The following is an 18,300-nucleotide window of genomic DNA, read 5'->3' on the forward strand; positions in this document are numbered from 1 at the left end:
AAAGAGAGAGATGAAAAACAAAGCACATGGCATAATATTTGCTCTTCTAAATTTTTCATCTGTCTTATGGAGATGAATCTTTTTAATATTTTGAACTCTCCTGAATATGCAGGTACAGAATTGTAGGTACGGTGTAATAGCGATTTAATGATTATTTTTCAATATCTGAATATTTCTTGGTATCTTCTGTGTCTCTGTGGCCAGCTCAGCCTTGGGTTTCTTGCTGAAGATGTGTTTGAAGTTCTTATCAGTTCAGGGGTAGAAACAGAGGTAGGAGTTCCTAGGCAATTTTTCAGGAAGTTGCATGCACATAATAACACTGTTAATTTCTTGCCCTAGGCAAGAGTAGTCTATTCTATCTCTTCATTATTAATTCCCACTACCTGGCCTGGGATGTAAAGATTTTCTGGAAATTGAGCACATATCTATTTAAACATTTTCTTCCACTCAGCAAGTTCTATCAATCCTTGAAAAAAAAATAGGAATTTTGCTGAGAAATTTAGAAAGATATACCAAATAGTCTAGATCAAAGTAATAAATGAACATGTGAAATGGTTTAGGCAACATGCTTTTCTTTTTATCTCAGTTTATGTGGGTGGTGAGATTGCAGGGAAGAAAGGAGTCTAGGGAGATTTGGATTTGATCTGAGCCAACAGCAGTCTCTCATCTCAACAGAGATTCCAAGGTCACTGTGGAGTTTCTCCTGTCTCCATTCAGCCAGGTACACAGGAAGTGATTATGGACTGTTTTTCATCTCCTTGTATAGCCCATTCCTATGGTTGCTACTGCAAAGAAGTCTGGGAAACACTATGCATCTTAATTGGAAATTATGAAGCAGCTTATGGACAACATTCATCATGCTTCAGGCTGGCTTTGGACCCTGGTTTTCATTTGTGCTGTTCTTTTCTGATGGTGTTCCTCTAAGTACCTGTGGATCTTATGTTTGTACTTGGCTTGCTTCTTGAGAGTGCCATTCTCTATATATGTCAGTTCTTCTAGGAATGATGTACTTCTCTCAGAACATATGAATTGCTTTAATGTATTAGTGCAGCATTTTGATTACACATACATATTTTTTTCTCCAATTTGGAAAATAGGCTTTTGTTACATACAGGAAGCTCCAGGGATTAAATGGTTGTTGCAGAGCCCCTGAGTCTCTAATAATACCTAACCAACATTCCTGGACTATTGAAGCGTTTCACAGATTGCTTTTCTACATTTGTTGAATTTTAAACATTGTAGAACCTGTCTTTTGCTAATAAGAACTTATCAGCTTAGCTCATTTGCATAGGAAAACTAAATATGCAGTTAATTTGCACATTTAAAATGTATAAAAAAGCATTTTCCCTTGCACACCGGGGGGCTCTAAGTTGCACAAATAAGAAACTTTAACTCAAAGACAACCAGAAAAGCTCATGGATATACAAATAGGACTAATTGGTATTTGGTTTATAGCTACATGCTGACAACGATTAAGTTAATTATAAGGCACATAGTGCTAAATTACCATCTTTTTCATCCCATTTTCTGTAATAGCAAGTGCCCCAGAGAGGTTCTGGTTCAAACTCTAGTTAGTCCAAACAAGATGGAGTTGAAACCATCCCTAAGTTAACCAGTTAACACATTTTAAAATGATTAATATCATTTTCAGAGAAAATATAAGAAGATCAAGAAAAGATATAGTTAGTTAAATGATCACAAGATCTCCAAATGTTTTGACCATATTTCAGTCTTGAAAAAAATTGAAATGACAATGCCGTGTTCTAAGGCAATATTTTGTGAACAGGTTAGGGTTAGTTTGTTTTGGAACCAATAAGGCCAGTATCTATTGTTCATGTAGGAGAGAAACTAGACTTGAAGCCAAGAGGCTTAGATGGCTAGAAAAAAGCTGGAAAGTAAAATAGGTGGCTACAGAGCAGGTTGTTTGTAAATTAAAACAGTGTGTTACCATGTAGATAATAAATTTGTCCTCCGAGCTTTAAAGAGCAAAAATGGTTACCACCAAGACCTTTGTTTCCTTTTAAATTACAAGAGATTTATTCCCAAGTCACTAATGAGACCATTTCACTTGGATTTATTGAAACCATATGAGAATTCAAATCTATTCAACCAATGGAATTTACCAGAAGCAGAGAGAGAAGAGCAATTTCTTGTTTTTGGAAGAAACAGTTTTCAGAATTGGATTTCTTGCTCTGCTTGCAGTATCATCCTTCCAATGAAGATCTAGTCCAGGCATCTGTATTGTGTAAGCTTTGGACATCAATACTCCAGAAAAGTATGACCAGAGCAAATGAGTATCCTCACTGATACCTGAATATGAAACATCAGAGGAAGGGGCTATTATACTTATTCTTGCAGAAAGGTTTGTTGAATTTGTAACAATCACATCCTTTTATGAAGTGGCAAAGAAATCAGAGTTGTTTTTTTTTTTTTAAAGGTAAAAAAGAAGATAAAGGCAAATATGAAAGCAAGTTGACCCCTTTTCCTTTCATTTTTGCTTCTTCCTGTATGAACCTTGACCAATTATCAACCTGAATGTTCCATAAATAATAACTCTAAAATGAAGTACCTCAGCAATTAGTAGGGTGGGATTATACCCGTTGAGCTGAGCACGAGGCAGGAAAGACCGGAACAATTTGCAGCTGTTGCAATCACAAATTTTGGAGAAGAGACAGAAAAAAAATGAGAACTGTGCCAAACCACAAAGGTTGACAGCGCTCTGTTCTCTTATAAAGTTCCATTTGCTTCAAGTGGAGAATTGCTGATGTTGCTAAGGCACTGTCTCATACCCAGTAGATGCATAAAGCCTAAAATCTCTTTCTGAAGTACATACATTGTAATGATCAAGTTATCAGGCCCGAAGTACATCAGGAGTACTTTAATGATGTTATTTTGTTTTTCTTCTTTTTTTTTGTTTTGTTTTGTATTTTTTATTTTATTTTATTTTTTTAATTTTTATTTTGCAATAAAATTCAGTTCTACATATCAGCCACAGATTCCCTTGTTCTCCCCCCTCCCGCCCCCTCACCTTCCCCCCAGTCCGCCCCCCCATTCCCATCTCCTCCAGGGCAAAGCCTTCCCCGCAGACTGAGATCAACCCGGTAGACTCAGTCCAGGTAGGTCCAGTCCCCTCCTCCCAGGCCAAGCCAAGCGACCCTGCATAGGCCCCAGGTTTCAAACAGCCAACTCATGCAATGAGCACAGGACCCGGTCCCACTGCCTGGATGCCTCCCAAACAGATCAGGCCAATCAACTGTCTCACCCACTCAGAGGGCCTGATCCAGTTGGTGACCCCTCAGCCATTGGTTCATATTTCATGTGTTTCCGTTCGTTTGGCTATTTGTCTCTGTGCTTTATCTGACCTTGGTCTCAACAATTCTCACTCATATAAACCGTCCTCATTCTCGCTAATTGGACTCCCAGAGATCCACCTGGGGCCTAGTCATGGATCTCTGCATCCAGATCCCTCAGTAGTTGGATGAGGTTTCTAGCACGACAATTAGGGTGTTTGGCCATCCCATCACCAGAGTAGGTCAGTTTGGGCTGTCTCTCGACCATTGCCAGCAGTCTGTTGTGGGGGTCTCTTTGTGTGGGCCTCTCTAGCACTTTGCTTCTTCCTATTCTCATGTGGTCTTCATTTACCATGGTCTCCTATTCCTTGTTCTCCCTCTCTGTTGTTGATCCAGCTGGGATCTCCCACTCCCCCAAGCTCTCTTTCCCTCGACCCTCGCCCTTCACTACCCCCACTCATGTCCAGGCTGTTCATGTAGATCTCATTCCATTTCTCTGTCATTGGGTGATCCCCGTGTCTTTCTTGGGGTTCTGTTTTCCAGGTAGCCTCCCTGGTGATGTAAGTAGCAGTCCAGTCATCCTTGTTCCACATCTAGTATCCTACTATGAGTGAGTGTCTTTCTGAGTCTGGGTTACCTCACTCAGGATGATTTTTTCTAGATCCATCCATTTGTCTGCAAACCTCATTTAACCCATCCCCTTCTTCATGTAAGTGCTGGAGGCCTACAGTCCTAGATGGCTAGCACTATTGACTTATAAGGTAGCTTTAAATTTGTGTGGGCTTATGAAGTCATGAACATTGAAACCACTGAAGTGTAATTTATTTAGATTGGCAGACTACCAATGCGATCCTCAGAATTTACGTACTAGTGTTCTAAGGCTGCTTAAGTATTAATTATTTTATCAAGAAGTTAAGACCACAAACACACCATACCCTTAAAATTGAGCTAGATTATTAAAAATACACAAGATAAATTTTCATGTTTATTTTTTCATGCTACAAGAAAGGCAAACAAACAAATCAACAAATAAAGCCCCATTTTACTCGTAATAAATCACCATAAAAGACTTGGGGGAAAAAATGTAGAACTTGAAGTGTGTGGAAAAGGGTTAAGAGGAAGGCTTGGTGAAAATGACATCTTCACTAACTACATTCTGTCCTCAAAGCAGACTAATTACTGGGAATGTGCTCCATGTCTTAACTCTTTTTGGTTTTGGCCCATTTGGGAATACACAGTCCCCTCTGGCTACTGTAAGGATTATGTTTCAGGCTCCTCAGCCTCTCCCTTTTTCATGCATGTGGACACATCAAAAGCTAAGGCACATGGCCACTATAGAATACACACTGTGTATCACACACAAATAATGAGCCCATTCTTCACATTTTAACACTTAAAGTTCATATGAATGGAGCTTTTTTTTTTTTTTATTACATTATGCTCTTTTGAAGAATGGAACACTTGCAAGAAAAAGAATTGTTCAAGTTGCCCAGAGCTTACAGAAGAGTCAATGCTGTTAGTAGAACAAAATTTTTAATGGCACTGCTAATGAAAGATTTGCTCTCCCGCTGATAATAAATGCAGCATGAAACCATGTGATTTTAACAACAAATGAATTATTTTTTTTAAGCTCATGAGGCTTTTTGACTGTTTTGATATTTAAATCCATTACAAGCATAGGGTTATGAAGGATTAGTGAACTATAAACAAAACAGGAAAAGTAGATATATACTCCAAAGATTTGTTATATCTAGGAAGTTAATGGTGAAAATATTCGCTAAATTTTTCCCAAACTTTGCATGGTATCTGCTGGTATTGCTGAAAATATGGTTTGACAAAACAGTCTACCATACTGAAATCATATGCAAATAACCCATTTTCTTTTCATATTCAACTACTTGTATTGTGTTTGCAGTGCACCATGGAGAGCCAGTAATTGAAGAGTCCTCATTTGGCAGTGTGTTTAAATGTCATGCTAGTCAAGAGTAAATCTGAGTTAGGGCACATGGCAAGTCCAAATAGATTATGACTATTGCTGTAAGACACACTTTTATTACTTAAACAATTAGCTATGAGATTCCATTCCCCAAAATGCATTCTTTGGTTGACTGAATAATTTCTATTGCAATTTGCCTAAGTAGACCTAAATTAAACCTCAGAATGTTAATGACAGCAGAGGTAGAGAACTGAAATTTAGGAGAAGATTACAATTCATACTTAAAATTTACGTATGTAAATTTTTTACTTAATTTCTTGGAACACAAATTAGTATAGATTTCCACATTTTACAGAAAAATCCATTGGATGAGGCTACATTGAATTAAATAATAAGGTCCTCACATTGCTTGTTTTCAGCAATGCAGAACGATATTTTAGTTCCCATACATTTCTCTGTGTTTTAATTTATAAGTCTATGCTAAGTAGAAGAGGAAAATTGGCAGCAGATAAATAGACAAACACAGCATGGTGTTCCTATGTGTTCTTAAAAATGAACTAAGCACCTAGTTTTATGTATATAAAGATCTATTCAGTGGTTATGAAAGAACACATTTAGAAGACTTAAATTCTAGTTTAAGGGATATAAGGAGAGGGTTCATTCAAGGACAACATGTCTTCTAGGAAAAAAGCACAAAACCATCCTTGGACATTTCAGATATTGGGAATCCCTCTTTGTTTATGTGTTTTCTAGATATGCTGGTGGAGGAATGGTAATCTCTTTGTACTCATTCTGTTTTCTAATAGTCTGTACAACCAGGAATAAAGATTGAGGTCACTTCCATACTAATCAGAGGAGTACATACTAAAAGCTAATATATCTTTTAATGACTCAGGTAGGGCCATTGGGTGGGGTAGAAGAGAAATCAAATATTTCTGCACACACTAATTAGGGTTCATTGACTCAAAAAGCAGACAGGCTCCTTGCTAATTGAAAAAAAAAGTATTTTTCTTTACATGGTATGGATTTAGATCACAGTTGAAAAAATGTAGCATCTACTCTTGGTAGATGGGCTTACTTCAATAGTTCTATTGTTAAAGAATGGAACATAGCAGAGTCACAATAGTAAGAATCTTTCTCAGGAAAAGCTTCCCTTCCTTTGTGTGTTAGGCACATGTTCATTGTCTTTGACAGTGAGTAGTGACAGATTTCCCCTGTGATTTGGCAAATCTGAGAAGACGCTTAAGTTTACAAAATTTTATGTGGAGTGGTATCTGTAAATTAGTATCAGTTCCTACTACATGGTAAAAATATTTCACTGATTTTTAAAGAACAATCTTTCCAGTCTTTGTAAGTATTTACTTATATAGGCACTATTACTGTATTCATTTCAGAAATAAAAAACATGGCATAGACATGTTAAATAGATATAAAATGGCTACTTCATGACAAAGCCAGGGTAGTTACTGAAATGATTGTAACCAGAGGCTATGCTTTAAATGTTGGTATGTACAATTATGAAGGAGTTATGACAAGTGTGATGATGATGATGGTGGTGGAGATGGTGAGGATGGTGCTGTCTACTGAACACTTACTGTGTACAGATATTGTACACATAAACCACTTGGACATGTTAATTTATTTTATCATTACCATTACTTGCCAGTAAGGCTGAAGGAAATTGGGACAAATGCTTAATGATTCTAGAGTGAGGTTTTATATTGTGGAGTCTGAGGATTTTCAAAAGGAATTTAGAGGGGATAGTCTGAATCAGGAAGTTCTTGAAGGAGATTCATGCACCTGGGAAGGGAATAGAGATTGAAGTTGGGAATAGGTGAGCACAGATGAATTTCTTTTTGAGTAAGTTCTTGGAATTTAGAGGTCTTCTGTATTTAGACTCTCAAAAAATAGTTGGCAATAGTATTGAGATTTTGTCAGCTTATATAAAAAATATCTTCTGAAATTATTTAAATTCTTCATTAAAGTGACATATATGGATATTAAATCTCACGTGCTCACCACAGGAAAACAAAAGGGAAAGTTGTATTTTATTCCATATCTTCTTAAAATCATGCACAGCAGGACAGGAACCTAGCCTATTGGCTGTGGTATGAGTCTCTGCTAGGATATATGAAGCAGCATTCTAATATTAATAAATAAGCATAAGAAGGAACATATCAGCATTGTGTGAGAAAGTATCTTAAAATTTTTGCTTAAAAGATTTGGTAGCTGAGTGTATAACATTCACCTTTCATCCCAGCACTCCAAGAAAAAGACAGGTGGATCCCTGTGAGTTTCAGGTTGGCCTGGTGTGCATAGTTAACTCCAGGCCCACTGTCTTAGGTAGGGTTTCTATTGCTGTGAAGAGACACCGTGATCACAATAATTCTTATGAAATAAAACATTTATTTGGGTGGCTTGCTTACAGTTTCAGAGTTTCAGTCCATTATCATCATTATGGGGAGCGTGATGGTGTGCAGGCAGACGTAGTGCTGGAGTAATAGTTGAGAGTCCTACATCTTTCAGGCAACAGGAAGTCCACTGAGATACTGGGTGGTATCCTGCGCATAGGAAATCTCAAAGCCCATCCCCCCAGAGAAACACTTCATTTAACAAGGCCATCCCCACTCCAACAAACTCACACCTCCTAATAGTGCCACTCCCTATGAGATTATGCGGGCCAATTACATTCAAACTACCATACCCACCAAGGCTACAAATTGAGACCCCATCTAAATTGACAACAAAAAATAAAGAAAACTCTTGTCTGAGCCATCTATTCTCCCCAATACTCTTTCAAGGAACCCTGTTAAACTCACGAGTTAGATACATGTGGGATTTTTTTCTTTGGTGCATTGTTGGTGCCCTACCTTGAATCTATTCAGATGTTAACTCCTCCCAAGGAAAAGTCAGTTAACTTGGCCAGTCAAATATAGATAAGAAAGTGGGGTTGGACAGTTTTAAAGTCATAGTGTAGTAACTTGGTACAGAAGAGAAGTGGCACTCAGAAAAGCATGGTATGAGACAAAGAAAACAGCTATTTATCAGGGTGATTAGACACATGTTTTTAAGAAGTCTCATCGTTTTTGAATATACATTCTCTCATGAAGATACATATATACTTATATCATATATGCTCACAATGAATAGAGATGGGGCTAGTACATCAAAGGCTCTGGGCATTCATGTTTTTACTGCTTAACCAGAGCTGTTCATGTGGAACAAGGCATTAGGCATGTACTGATGCTAAAGTGCTTTATAATTTCAGTAAAAATGATAATTATAGCTATACAACGTTGATTAAAATTTTGATCAGAAAGTATTCACTCTTTGCTCCATGGGAGAAAGATAGTACCCTATCCTATAGATCTTGGCTCTTTGCATGTGACCTCTTTGAAATAAGTTTTTAATGAACAATACTTGAATAGAGGCTTGAAATGTGCTTGTGTATGGGTCACACTCACTTGTGCTTCTGCATCTCACTGCAATAACTTCATGATATGTCCACTTGTAAAGTTACAAAAGACATGTGATCAAGTTTTGTGTTTATGAATGAATATTCTTTTTGTTTTTTAAATTGTATTTATTGTTATTATTACTATTACTTGTGTGTGTGTGTGTGTGTGTGTGTGTGTGTGTGTGTGTGTGTGTAGATCAGAGGACATCTTTCAGGAGTCATTTCCTTCCTGCTATGGAATCTCAGGATTAAACTCAAGTCTTTATGCCTGTATGAAGTGCCTTCACTGACTGAGATGTCTCAGTGGTCCTGAATACTCATATTTGTATTCACCATAAAATGACCAACACACTACATGCTTGTCATGCCCTTAGGATATTATTTTATTTCATTTATTACATACTATGCACTATAAAAACTTTATTGTCCAGATTTTTTGTCATGTAGATTTCTTATATTAGATTTTGATTCATCTCTCAAGAAATGAATGCATTCAACTCTCAATTCAATGCATTATCATTTCTATGTCCCCCTTTTCTTTCCAATTGACTAAAAGGCATGATAAATTTGAATTCTCATAAATGTCAATGATTGAGGTTTGCTGAATTGATAGCTGAATGTGAATTCAACTCTACTTTAGAATTACAACATATTTTCCCAACTGAATTTCAAACACTGATGTTTATAACAGCTAGTGATAAAGTTTGAAAATAATTGCAAAGAATATAAGGTTGCACAGGTATGGTAAGATGAAGATATGTAAACACATTTTGAATTACGTGTGTGTGTGTGTGTGTGTGTGTGTGTGTGTGTGTGTGTGTCTGTCCTGTGTCTGTGAAGGCTGTATGTACATGTGGAAATTAGAGGACAACTCATAGGACTCAGTCCTGTCCATCCAACCTACAGTTTATGGAAATTGATCTCAACTGATCAGGCTTTATAACAAACACCCTAATCTACTGAGCCAACTTGCCAGTTGTGGAATGACTGACTCAGGACACTTTTGAATAAGATTTTATTTCAGTTTGTATGCATGGGTGTTTGCGAGCATGTATGGTTGTGCACAGCATGAGTGTAGTGCTTGTGGAAGTTAGAAGTGAGCCTTGGACCTCTTAGACTTGCAGATGACTGTGAGCTGCAATGTTGGTGCTGGGAACTGGACCTGGGTCCTTTCCAAGAGCAGTAAATACTGTTAGCTACTGATCCATCTCTCCAGCCTCTCACTACTCACTTAAAAATAATTGTAAACACAATTTGTTGATGAAAAACAGCTGGGTATCTATGTCACAAAGAGACAGAGGGTGCTGTGCATGGTACATAAGTAATTCTAATATTATTTTGCTCCAGGATTATTTTGGCATTGGAGTAAAGAGACTAATGATAACATGAGCTAATGACTCCTTAAGAATATGCTTGCGCCGGGCGGTGGTGGCGCACGCCTTTAATCCCAGCACTCGGGAGGCAGAGCCAGGTGGATCTCTGTGAGTTCGAGGCCAGCCTGGGCTACCAAGTGAGTTCCAGGAAAAGGCGCAAAGCTACGCAGAGAAACCCTGTCTCGAAAAACCAAAAAAAAAAAAAAAAAAAAAAAAAAAAAAAAAAAAAAAAAAAAAAAAGAATATGCTTGCTTCTCTCACCAGATTGACCTGACCAAGTTGAGTTGACTCTAGCCTTTAAGCTCAGTTCTCTTAAATTGGAAGCTTGGAAATCTTTATTCAAAATAATTTGAATTGGATGCTTAGAAATGAATACAAATTGCCTTATTAAGGAAAATGGCTAGTTTTTTTTTCTTCTGAAATTTAAGCCTGATGATCTACCCCAAACAGCAGAAGTACTTTAGAATGAATATTATTGACAGTATACATGCATTCTAAATGCATTCAGGAGACAATGGTATTTTGCCTCATTCATTTTTATGCCCACTCAACCACATTGAAAGCCACAGCCATATATTGTGACTGAAAGATCAATTCTTACAATCTGTGATTTTCCAACAGTATGTGACCATTAGGAAGCAACAACACCCTGTAGTTGCTGGGGAAGCAATGACAGGTCTCAAGCCAGGAATCAATTAAACTAAGGAGACTGTTGCAGATCTTTGTTTTCTGGGAAGAGAACAGGTGTTTAATAATTTACATAAATTATGCAAAATCTAAAGCATTTACAGTAACTAGACACTTAGCAACAGACATGAATGAGGAAGTAAATTGGCTGATGATATTCCTTACTACAGCCTTGCCTGCTCATGTTGCTACTGTTGTGAATCTTTCTGTCAGCATTTTTATTATTAACACTATTTTTCATGGACTAGTATTTCAGGCCTAAGTTCTCCCTAGGATGGTTTTCAAAAGCTCATAGTAGATATGACCATTGCTTAGTAATGGATCATATTTCTAGATTAAGTATTTTGTGTGCAGGAAAAAATAATATGAATTATATTTAATGTATTGAAACAAGGTTGTAATGGAATAAATTTAAATGCTTTTGAGTAGCCAATACTTAGAAATGCCTCCATCCCAAAAATATCCTTTAAAGATCATTTAAGATCTTCAAGATGGATTGGAATCATTTCATAATATTATGTGAACTGTGTGGAGATTTCATCTGGAAGAGTAAAAGTTCATGATTTATAATCAATAAACATTTTCTTCTCTTATTTGGAGATTTTTCTATGTACATTGTCATATGTTAAGTTCACTAGGGAGCAAAAATACTAAAACTGAGTGTCTGACTAAAATAAGCAGCCAGTCTAGTTGGGAAATAAAACAGGGGCACTTGTAACAATAAATAAAAATGACAACTATGTATATCTGCATCTTGTGTTGGTGTGGCAACAGAATTCTGAATTATTTGTCATGTTAAAATGCTCCATCTCTACACAGTTTTTTCACTTGTCCTGAAATAAAATGTGCTTTCTAAGTAATTAACTAATATATGAACTATTAAAGTGCAACATCACAGTTAGTATATGCTACTGAATCTTGCCAGATATGTGGGAGCCTTACAAACCCTCTGTGCATAAGCTCTTAGGAATAAGGCATTTTGATTTCCGCATGAAGAGCAAGAGATTTACAATTCTCTTAGCATTATATGTTTGGGACAAGTTAAACCCATCTTCTGTGGACTGAAAATTTAAACTCATTTTGCCAAACTAAAACCCTAGATAAATTCGAGCCACCCTACTTGTGTCAGTGAACTAAAGCAGTTTATTAATGAGGATAAATCTACAACCATGTTGACTATTCTCATTTCAAACCATAGCTATGAACCACACAAAGGTTAATATAGTTAGGCATTGCCACACACTTCCCAAAGCCTTTCATTTTCCAAGATTTGATACCTCCTTCCTTCCCTCCAATTTAACCAAATTTCTTGTTTCTTTTTTCACTGCGAGAGAAAGAAACAAGCATTTAGAAAATTAGTATTATCCATTACACCCAATTGCTTTTGCCATTTTTGCCCTTACACAATTTTCAACATGGTACATAAGTGAATAACGTTGTAACTTCATAAGTTAATCCACTGTTGAGTATGATAATTAACATATACAGTGTTCTTTGGATTCCAATACTGGGAGGCCCCTCAGTGTTCACTGAGACCTGGTTTTATAACTTCTCTTAGATGGTGGCCTAGTTTCCTTTCTGCTACTATGATTAAATACCTACAAAATTAATAAATGTCGGAGAGAAAGAATTTATTTTGGCCCAGAATTCCAGGTTTTGGTGTATCACTGCAGGGCATCACAGTGTCATAGACTTGAGACTGCTCAGACTGTCACGTCTACAGTTAAGAGGAGAAAGAAAATGGATGCATGTGTGCTCAGTTGCTTATGCTAAGCTCTGTCTCCATTCTTACATAGTTTAGGACTGCATGCCTAGGTAATAGTGCTACCTGCAACGTACTGGATTTTCTCACACCAATTAACTTTATTAAAATGATTCCCACAGTATATACAAAGCCAACCCAATGGAAACAACCTGTGCATGTAGCTCTCTTCCTAGGTGATTCCAGCTTTGGTCAAGTTGTCAATTAAAACAAAATCACCAAGAATACCAAAATTTATGGATCCTAGAACCTTTTATATAAGTTGGTATTGTGATTGAATATTTTCCTCACATATCTTCCTATCTTTAAATCATTTCTAGACTACTTGTAATTCTTAATTTAATATAAATGCTATGATTGATAGTATTATATTGTATTGGTTAGGTAATAATGTTAAGAAAGGTATGTACTTGTTCAATCCATGCATGTTTTGTTCACATATTTTCTTTCTGTGGCTGGTTGAACTTAAAATATAGAACTCATGGATACTGAAGACAACTGTGGTAGAGTAAGTGTCTCCAAATCTACTCAAAGAAACAGTTGAAAATTCCCTCTTTCCAGTTTGTACATCAGCACTCTTATCATAGCAGGGCTGGAAGCTATGTGACTAAGGGAGACATATGACTAAGTCGCTATGGTTTGAATGTCTCCTCAAACCAGGCAACAGAAACTAACATCCAGCATAACAATATTGGGAGGTGGCCCAATTAGGGAGTGCTGAGATTAGAGGGCTTTATCTCCTAAATGGATTAAAGTTAATTATCAAAGGGCTTTCAGCCACAGTATGAGTTCTTGTAATCTCTCATATTTTCATACCTTCTGTCCTCCACAAGAGGATGACAAAGTCTTCACAGATGTAGATCTCTAAATAGTAGACATTCTAGTTCTTAGAACTGTAAGGAAGAAAGAAAAATCAAACTATTATAAATTATCCAATCTAAGGTAGTCTGTTCTGGCTGCCAAAAATTTTATGTGTACATCTGACCAAGTCTAGATATATATTCATATTTATATTTATTTAAACCATAAAATTCCCAAAGCATTTCTTTAGTATCATTACTGCCTAAGATTCTTTTGTCATAGCAGTAAAAACATTTATTGAATCATGACAACCCATTTCTTCTTTCCTCATCTTTATTTAATCTAATTATATAAGATATATTCTACTACTCCAACAAACTGCTCTCCTCATTGCAATTAGCTCAATAGATAATTTCTAGTCTAAACACAACCTTTGACTCTCAGTGCTTTGGACCCAGATGGTCATTCCTCTGTGGCACAGTCATCATTGGAGTTATTAAACCATGCTGAACTTCCTGCAAATGCTCTCTTTTGCCTACTTACATAGTCCTAGTCCTTTTTAGTTTCTTGATGCTAGAGTGAATGATATCACTTATCTTCTGTATGAATCCTATTCTCTTGCTGATATTATCTAGTCTTGAAATAAAAATATGTGTCAATTATATAAGTATTTACACCTACAGTCCAGGATGCCATCCTAAACTGCAGACTCATTTGACCAAATGTCTACTTAATTTCACTATCTTCTTATCTCCGGGCTTCTGTGGGAGGTTTTTGTATATGCTGTGAATATGTCTTGCTCTGACTGGTTAATAAGGAAGCTTTGGCCTTTGGCGAGTCAGGTTGTATCCAGGCAGCAAATCCAAGAGAGAGAGACAGAAAGAAGAAAGGAGAAGTGGAAGAGATGTCAGCCTGCTGCCTAAGGAGAAGCAAGATGCCAGCAGACCAGTAAAGCCACAGAACATGTGGCAAAACATAGATTAATAGAAATGGGTTAATTTAAGGTATAAGAGCTAGCTAGCGAGAAGCTTGAGGCATTAAGCTGTACAGTTTGAAAGTAATATAAGCCTCTGTGTGTTTACTTGAGTGCTGCAGGGCCAGGCAGGACTGGAGAATTACACAGGGCAACTCAAATTCAGCAACACTAGATAAAAATTCCATGTTCTGTTCCCATGCTCAAAATTCTGACGTCGATCATTCTATTTTATTTTCAGAAAATATTGTAGAATCATAATAGAACCCTTTGCTTCACTCATACTATGAACAAGACATCAGAGCATTTGTTTGGAATAAGATCCCATTTGTCTTTCTACATGAAACATCTCTTGTTGCTTTCTCACTCTTCTCCAGCTATTCCTGGACAATTTCCTCAGTTTACATGCAGCAGAGCCTTCATGTTGGCTATTTGGATTTTTCTTCTGACCATGCTTCATACAGCCTCTCTCCCCTATCTCCTTTCAACTTTTGTTCAAATCCCATTTTTCTGAGAGGGCCATTTAACTCTTCATAAATGCTACAAGATGCTCCTGCTTCTGGAATTCTTAATCCCTCTACTTCATCTTTCTCTTTAATGTAAGTCTTGTCATTGTCTTAACATGCTATATGATTCCTTTATTTATTTTGACATTGGGAGTCTGTTTCTTCAATAAAACATATAGTTCACACACTGAAGGTACTTTGGTTTGCTGATATACCCCAAGTTTCTTAATAATGTCTCATAATACATTATTGATATTGAATCTATATTTGTTTGAATGAGTGCTGGACTTGACTAATGTAGTGGGACAGAGTGTCTGCATTGACAATATGTTGAGACCCAGTGGTACAGTGATGCAGCAGGCATCTTTCTCCTCATGTAGAATACCCCTGAGAGTTAGCCACCTTGGGATGAAACAGAATCCGGAGAGCACACTGAGACAAGAGACACTCAGTAACTTCTCCTATTTCTGTTCCCCCCTCCTTCACTTTCTGGTCTTCTTTTAAGTGGAGATGGACTTCCATCACTTACACTGAAAGGAAAAAAAAAACCTTTTTAAAAAGGTGAAAAATCACAACTAGCTAAGAGATATAAAAATGAACATGGATGAAAGATTTTATTTAACTCATTAACGAGAAAGCTGGTGAGGCGTTACAAGTAATTCAAAGCAGAATCCAAAGGACAAATAAATTTCTAGACTAGGAATATTGAACTGCATATATAAATTGAAGCAAAGGAAAATTAATTGAACCCGTACTGGACAAAGCAGAGACAATAAACTACCTTGAATTTGGTTATCTAGACCTTGGAGCCGCAAGGTTGCTCTCACAGAATGAGCGGCAAGAAACTCTGTGGACCTGTACAACCTAGTATATTTTGCCATTGAAGCACACATTTCTCCATGCTTCTGAGGTGTTTTAGTCTACCTGCCACACTGATAAAGTAGATTCATTGTGGATGAGTGCTTGTGTTCATTTCTTTTTTTTTTTTTTTTTTTTTTTTTTTTTTGGTTTTTTTTTTGTTTTGTTTTGTTTTTTTTTTTTTTTGGTTTTTCGAGACAAGGTTTCTCTGTGTAGCTTTGCGCCTTTCCTGGAACTCACTTGGTAGCCCAGGCTGGCCTAGAACTCACAGAGATCCGCCTGCCTCTGCCTCCCGAGTGCTGGGATTAAAGGCGTGCGCCACCACTGCCCGGCGTGTTCATTTCTTATTGCTGCTGTAATGCATTTATATCATTTAACTGTCTATAAACAACACAGGTTTATTATTGAAGAATTCTAAAGATAGGATGCTGCAGCCCACACAGCTGGGTGCAGGAAACCTGAGTGCAAGTAATGGGAGACTAAAAAAGACAGACACAAACAATGTAAATCTGGGTTTGGGTGGGTAATGCAATTGAGTGGAGATGACAGAAGTCTAGATTCTCAGTGGGTTTAATATATACAGCATGAACAAGGAGAGGAGTTAGCCAATCTCAGTAGGAAGTCTCTATAGGAATACAGTCTCAGGGAAGGCATGATCTTGCAGTCATCAAGGATGAAGAAGCTGCAATCAGTACTCTCTGCCTTTGCTGTTTTTAGCTAAAGGTCAATGGTCTACCAATATCCTTACTAGGAGATGCCTTGCCATTGTCTACGGCCATGCTCATGTCAACAATGCACACTCACTCAGGACTTTTATCTGCTTTCCACAGAAGAAATGTCAAAATATGTATCTCTACTTAAACTAATAAATAGGATTCTTTCTCTGTGAGGAGATTGATTTTCTTGACTTTTCCAGATTACCCAACCTTCATTCTTTGGCTCTCTCCTCAATCTTCAAACCCAACAGCATAACGTCTTTAACTATCTTTCTGATTCTGAAGTCTAGTCCTCCTTCTTTTGTTGCATTTTAAGGGAATTGTGGTTACCCAGGGTTTCCATGGTGAATATAGTGTCCTCTCCTTATGTAAAAGTCTGTCAAAGATTCACCTTCAACCCAAGCACAGCCCTCATTTCTTCTTCCACATATCATAATATATTACAGATTCTGAAGATTAGAATACAACTGTCTTTAATATGTATTTTTCTATCATACTGAACTAGAAGTATCTACCCTTCTTCCCTCTCTTTAGTAGAATTCCCCAAACTTGGTCCAATACTTGGCTGTGGGTCTCTGCACCTGTTACCATCAGTTACTGGATGAAGACTCTCAGATTGGGGTAGTCACCAATCTATGAGTATAACAGAATATAGTTAGGCATCATTATGTTGACTTTTACTTTTCCCCCCATTCAGTTTGGTTCTATCCAAGGTCTCTCCAACCTCTGGGTCGTGGCACTCCAGGCAGTGATAGGGGTGTGCTCACTCTCACGGTATGGGTCTGAGGCTGGACCAGTCATTGGTTGGCCACTGGTGGATCAATGACATCACAAGGGATCCCACAGAAACAACTAATCTGAGCTCACAGGAGCTCACGGAGTCTGGACCAACAGCCAGGGAGCCTGCGTGGGACCAACCTATGCACTCTGTGTATGTGTGACAATTGTGCAGCTTGGTCTACTTGTGGGACTCCTAGAAGTGGGAGCAGGAACTGTCCCTAATGCTTTGGCTGGCTTTTAGAAACCTATTCCTCATACTTATTTGCCTTGCCCAACCTTAATACAAGAGGAGGAACTTAATCCCACCTCAATTTAATATGCCATGCTTTGATGACACTCATGGGAAGCCTACTCCTTTCTGAATAGAAATAGAGGAGTGGATGGGTGTGGGGAGAAGAGGTGGGAGAGGGAATGGAAAGAAAGAAAGGAGGCGAAACTGCTGTTGGGATGTAAAATAAATGGATACATTTAATTAATAAAAAAAAAAGAAAAAAATTAGCCAGGCGGTGGTGGCGCATGCCTTTAATCCTAGCACTTGGGAGGTAGAGCCAGGTGGATTTCTGTGAGTTCAAGGCCAGCCTGGAATTCACAGAGCAAGTTCCAGGACAGGCTCCAAAGCTACATAGAGAAACTCTGTCTTGAAAAACCAAAAAAAAAAAAATAAAATAAAATAAATAAAAATAAAAATAAAATAAAGAAAAGAAAAAAGAAAAGAAAAAATTAGAAGTATCTAATGTTAACGTTCAGGAAGCCCCAGGGATCTCTCTGTTTCTGCTTTTCCAGCACAGGGATTGCAAACTCCACATGTGTTGCATTTTACATCAGTTCTAGTGTTTGAGTTCAGGTCCTCATGTCTGAGAGGTAAGCATTTTATAAATGAGCTACATCCTCACTCCTATTTTCTTCTTTTAAATTTAATTCCCAAATTCTATATATAGGGCTCCATTTCTCTTAAACTACCCTTGGAAATAATTTTCCTTAGAATGTCTATCTTATATAAAATGTCTTTACCTTTACCCAGAAGACACAAATTTTGTTAGTTTTTTTTTATACATGCAACACAAATTTCACCCATACAATAATCTCACTTAAATCTCTTCTGCAACCTCAATTAAGTCATTTAGAATAGGCATCTATGTTCCTTACTCTTATTTTTAATAT

The 18,300-nt window shown here is 37.3% G+C and overlaps 1 long non-coding RNA gene across 1 annotated transcript; it reads right to left on the reverse strand.

The window, feature by feature from the left end:
* Positions 1-12,357: 12,357 nt before the first annotated feature.
* Positions 12,358-14,472, reverse strand: LOC131912758 (uncharacterized). Its single transcript, XR_009379709.1, has 3 exons — positions 14,389-14,472; positions 13,322-13,398; positions 12,358-12,460 (listed from the first exon to the last, which is right to left on the reverse strand). It is a non-coding gene; the product is annotated as an uncharacterized LOC131912758 (long non-coding RNA).
* Positions 14,473-18,300: the final 3,828 nt, after the last annotated feature.

This window comes from Peromyscus eremicus, chromosome 6, assembly GCF_949786415.1.
Source record: "Peromyscus eremicus chromosome 6, PerEre_H2_v1, whole genome shotgun sequence".
NCBI lineage: Eukaryota > Metazoa > Chordata > Mammalia > Rodentia > Cricetidae > Peromyscus > Peromyscus eremicus.